This window comes from Giraffa tippelskirchi, chromosome 2 (genome assembly GCF_054371585.1).
Source record: "Giraffa tippelskirchi isolate mGirTip1 chromosome 2, T2T-mGirTip1v1.2.pri, whole genome shotgun sequence".
Lineage (NCBI taxonomy): Eukaryota > Metazoa > Chordata > Mammalia > Artiodactyla > Giraffidae > Giraffa > Giraffa tippelskirchi.
In genome coordinates, this window is record NC_137276.1 from 210,449,273 (window position 1) to 210,454,870 (window position 5,598).

General features: G+C 37.6%; 1 long non-coding RNA gene across 1 annotated transcript; it reads left to right on the forward strand.

Moving 5' to 3' along the window:
* Positions 1-229: 229 nt before the first annotated feature.
* LOC145539146 (uncharacterized) lies at positions 230-4,004 on the forward strand. The gene is made up of 2 exons (XR_014077608.1): positions 230-1,188; positions 1,601-4,004. It is a non-coding gene; the product is annotated as an uncharacterized LOC145539146 (long non-coding RNA).
* Positions 4,005-5,598: the final 1,594 nt, after the last annotated feature.

Below are 5,598 nucleotides of genomic sequence, written 5' to 3' on the forward strand. Positions count from 1 at the left end.
AATTTATCATGAAACTCTTGAATTACTGTATTTAAAAATTATACACACATATAGCCTTTGATAGAGATAAAAGAGAAAACTCTCCTTAAAAACTAGAAGAATGAAATGATTTATTGACAGTTATGCTAACAAGATACCCTATTTTAGCAACCACTTGTCTATTTTCAAACACCAGTAGAAATCATTCACAATAACTGATTCTTACAGCAAGGCATAAGCGATATGCAAACAAGACTGCTTTTAATCTTGAAAAGCAAGCATAACGAAATTTAAGCATAGACATCAATAGAGAAAAATATTCTGTTTTGCCACTAAGTCATTGCTCCCTATAGTAAGCCCAGTAATTCACAAAACCTTTACACAAAGAGTCATTGTATGCTGTACATGCGGCAAGCTGGCAGTTGCTTCATAAAATGTATTATTAAATTGCCGTTACTGCCATCTAGTGGAAGGAAATAATCCATGTCACTATGTCACTAGTTAAGTCCTAAAGTTCTAGGGGGAAAGGGAAAGCCACCATTTGGATTTGTATATATCCTAAGAAGTAAAGCAGCAAACTGGAAGACACAATTGCATAAATATTGCAACATAATAGACACATATTAACTGAATAAGTTAGAGGTTTATGGAAAGAAAAAAAGTGGTGAAAAGGGATGCATATATCTGTAAGATTCATTTTGGAGCCAAAATTAAACATAAAATGTTATTTCTCACTGGCTGCAGTGAGATGATCTGAACCGGGACATCTTTATTACTTCTACACTTATTTTCTCATTTTGCATATGCTCATTATATCTTAAAAATTGAAAAACAAAAGAGATTTGTTCTGAAACTTTCAGTTACCAAGAAAGTATCTGGAAATCTTGTTACAATGTTACAATGCAGATTCGGACTCAGACATAAAAAAAAAAAAGAAAAAAAAACATTAAAAAACTAAGATGATGGCATCTAGTCCCATCACTCCATGGCAAATAGAAAGGGAAAAATTGAAAACAGTGACAGATTTTATTTTCTTGGGCTCCAAAATCATTGTGGATGCTAACTGAAGTCATGGAATTAGAACAGGCTTACTCCAAGTCAAGAAGCAACAGTGAGAACCGGACATGGAACAACAAACTGGTTCCAAATTGGGAAAGGAGCACATCAAATCTGTATACTGTCACCTTGCTTATTTAACTTATATGCAGAGTACATCATTTGAAATGCTGGGGTGGAGGAAGCACAACCTGGAATCAAGATTGCCGGGAGAAGTATCAATAACCTCATATTTGCAGATGACACCACCCTTACAGCAGAAAGCAAAGAGGAGCTAAAGAGCCTCTTGATGAAAAAGGAGAGTGAAAAAGCTGGCTTAAAACTAAACATTCACAAAATGAATATCTTGGCATCCAGTTCCATCACTTCAAGGCAAATAAGAAAGCTGATGAACTATGGACAGAGGTTCGTGACATTGTACAGGAGACAGGGATCAAGAAAATCCCCATGGAAAAGAAATGCAAAAAAGCAAAATGGCTGTCTGAGGAGGCCTTACAGATAGCTGGGAAGAGAAGAGAAGCTAAAAGCAAAGGAGAAAAGGAAAGATATTCTCATCTGAATGCAGAGTTCCAAAGAATGGCAAGGAGAGATAAGAAAGCCTTCCTCAGCGATCAGTGCAAACAAATAGAGGAAAACAACAGATTGGGAAAGACTAGAGACCTCTTCAAGAAAATTAGAGATACCAAAGGAACATTTCACGCAAAGATAGGCTCGATAAAGGACAGAAATGGTATGGACCTAACAGAAGCAGAAGATATTAAGAAGAGGTGGCAAGAATACACAGAAGAACTGTACAAAAAAGATCTTCACGACACAGATAATCACGATGGTGTGATCATCCATGGTGGAATGATGGTGGAATTCCGGTTGAGCTATTTCAAATCCTCAAAGGTGATGCTGTGAAAGTGCTGCACTTGATATGCCAGCAAATTTGGAAAACTCAGCAGTGGCCACAGGACTGGAAGAGGTCAGTCTTCATTCCAATCCCAAAGAAAGGCAATGCCAAAGAATGCTCAAACTACCGCACAATTGCACTCATCTCACATGCTAGTAAAGTAATGCTCAAAATTCTCCAAGCCAGGCTTCAGCAATATGTGAACCGTGAACTTCCAGATGTTCAAGCTGGTTTTAGAAAAGGCAGAGGAACCAGAGATCAAATTGCCAATATCCGCTGGATCATTGAAAAAGCAAGAGAGTTCCAGGAAAACATCTATTTCTGCTTTATTGACTATGCCAAAGCCTTTGACTGTGTGAATCACAAGAAACTGTGGAAAATTCTGAAAGAGATGGGAATACCAGACCATCTGACCTGTCTCTTGAGAAACCTGTATGCAGGTCAGGAAGCAACAGTTAGAACTGGACATGGAACAACAGACTGGTTCCAAATAGGAAAAGGAGTCCATCAAGGCTGTATATTGTCACCCTGCTTATTTAACTTATATGCAGAGTACATCATGAGAAATGCTGGGCTGGAAGAAACACAAGCTGGAATCAAGATTGCTAGGAGAAATATCAATAACCTCAGATATGCAGATGACACCAGCCTTATGGCAGAAAGTGAAGAAGAACTAAAGAGCCTCTTGATGAAGGTGAAAGAGGAGAATGAAAAAGTTGGCTTAAAGCTCAACGTTCAGAAAACTAAGATCATGGCATCTGGTCCCATCACTCCATGGGAAATAGATGGGAAAACAGTGGAAACAGTGTCAGACTTTACTTTTTTGGGATCCAGAATCACTGCTGATGGTGACTGCAGCCATGAAATTAAAAGACGCTTACTCCTTGGAAGGAAGGTTATGGCCAACCTAGATAGCATGTTTAAAAGCAGAGACATTACTTTGCCAACAAAAGTCCGTCTAGTCAAGACTATGGTTTTTCCAGTGGTCATGTATGGATGTGAGAGTTGGACGGTGAAGAAAGCTGAGCGCCGCAGAATTGATGCTTTTGAACTGTGGTGTTGGAGAAGACTCTTGAGAGTTTCTTGGACTGCAAGGAGATCCAATCAATCCATCCTAAAAGAGATCAATCCTGGGTGTTCATTGGAAGGTCTGATGTTGAAGCTGAAGCTCCAATACTTTGGCCACCTCATGCGAAGGGTTGACTCATTGGAAAAGACCCTAATGCTGGGTAGGATTGGGGGCGGGAGGAGAAGGGGACGACAGAGGATGAGATGGTTGGATGGCATCACCGACTCGATGCACATGGGTTTGGGTAGACTCCAGGAGTTGGTGATGGACAGAGAGGCCTGGCGTGCTGCAATTCATGGGGTCGCAGAGAGTCGGACACGACTGAGCGACTGAACTGAACTGAACTGAACTGAGAGCTGAAGATTTGATGCGTTTGAACTGTGGTATTGGAGAAGACTCTTGAGAGTCCCTTGGACTGCAAGGAGATCAAATCAGTCAACCCTAAATGAATTCAACCCTAAATATTCATTAGAAGCACTAATGCTGAAGCTGAAGCTCCAATACTTTGGCCACCTGATGTGAAGAACCAACTCATTGGAAAAGACCCTGATGCTGGTAAAGATTGAAGGCAGAAGGGGGCGACAGAGGATGAGATGATTGGATGGCATCACCAACTCAATGTATATGTAAAATGAAAAGCAGTCATACTAGCATCCCATGTTTCTCATAAGGAATAAATGAGTTATTAATGAGTTATAAATGAGTTATTAATCCCCCAAAGGAAATGGCAGCTTTGCTGTCTAAAAAGACCTATAAAAAATCCAAATGACTTAACTTGCTTTTAGAGTACTCTATTTTCTAGATAGATGGTGTAAAAAAACCCGCATGTGTACAGCAAACTTGTTTTAGGTAACAAATCAAGAGACCAGCAAAAATTCATTGCCTAAGAAAGATGTATAGTTAACTAAATATTGAACAAAAACTGCGTGTGAAATTTAGAATACATTTAAAACAGCTGTATCAACCATCTATGTAGCTGATGCAGGTAAGGAAAAAAGAATAAAAGAGTAGCTTGAAAAATGGATGTTAGGAAAGACTTTAAGGAATGAAACATGCAAATAAAATTTATTTCTTCAGATTACTGATGTAAAATACTATTAGTTTGTTGATTACATAGCACTGTAATGATAATAAGTTAAATGAGCATGTTGTCACTCAATTGGTTTTTAAATAATATATTTGTTGTATGAACAGTAAATGTTTATTATGGAAAATGCTGATAACTAAGAAATAAGAGAAATTATTCACAATCTCAGTTTTGCATATAAACTATGCACATTTTGGTATAGAACCTTTCCTACATTTTTCTATGTATAGGTGTGTTTGTGTGTGTGTTCATCAACTGGATTCTTTTGTAAGTAACATTTTTAACACATTGAAAATAATTTTTCATGTCAACAGTTTTTGATAATTCTGAGTATTATTTTTTAATGAGCAATGTACTTAACATTTAAGCGTTTAGCACCTCCCTGTTGATTTTCTCAAAATATCTGTTTGGCAATGACAAGAACATAGATTTTAACTTAGTGTTTTCTGTCAACGCGACATAAGCTCCTAGTGAGCAGTCCAGGTGACTGTGGATATAAGCTTTGAGCCTGGCATATGTATTTAATCCCTGGGGCCTCAAGCACACTCTAGAACCAGTATGGACAAATAAGACTGGGCATGCTGGAGAGCTGAGACCCAGCTGAGGTATAGAGTGAAGAAGGGTATAGGAATAGGCTAGATTCAGAAGCAAGTGAACAGGGCTAGGAAATACTGATACTCCCATCTAGGGAGGATGAGCTCAGGGAAAGGGATCAAAACATTGGAGAAGCATAAATCGTCAATGTAAGCAACACTTCCATAAATTCAACAATAATTAAACTAGGATCTAAGGAGCTGTGAAATGGATAAGAATCATAAAAAGAAATTTTAAAGTGACATACATTGACATTTTAATTCTACTAATATTTATAAGTCATGGGATAGTTTTTATCCTTAGCTTCAAACAGTTTATAATCTATATGATGTAATAAGACATGATTGTCAAGTGATATAGTACAAGTCAGTATATAAGTCATATGGGTCAAGAATAAATGCTATAGGAAGTCATATAGAAGAAAGGGTACCTCTGACTTTGGTCTAGAGATTTATGAGGATATTAGCAGCTGATATTGACAATTATTTCCTCATTTTGATCTAATTTTATCCTCACAACACTTTGAGATAAGTTGTTATTGTCAGGAAGACAGTGTGTATGGTGGTTACAATCTTGGAGCCAGAATGTCTAGGATTGAATCCCAGCCACTTACTGTTGTGGCTTTTGGTAATGCATTTAACTCTCTCTGTTTCAGTTCTCTCATAGAAAATAGTTAATGACAGTATCAATCTCATAGAGTTAGTGTAAAGACTAAATGTGTTAAGAGATGGAAAGTACTTAGAACTAGTAATGATGTTAGTAGTAGTAGTTTGATTTTTGTGATTAAAAAATTAAAGTTTGAACCATTTAGTTCATATACTTAAGTTATGCAGGCAGCAAATGGAGGAGCCAGCAGGTAAAGTCCAGCCCTGCTTTCTTGTGAATCTGAGTTCCTTGATTTTAACCACTTTGATGCTT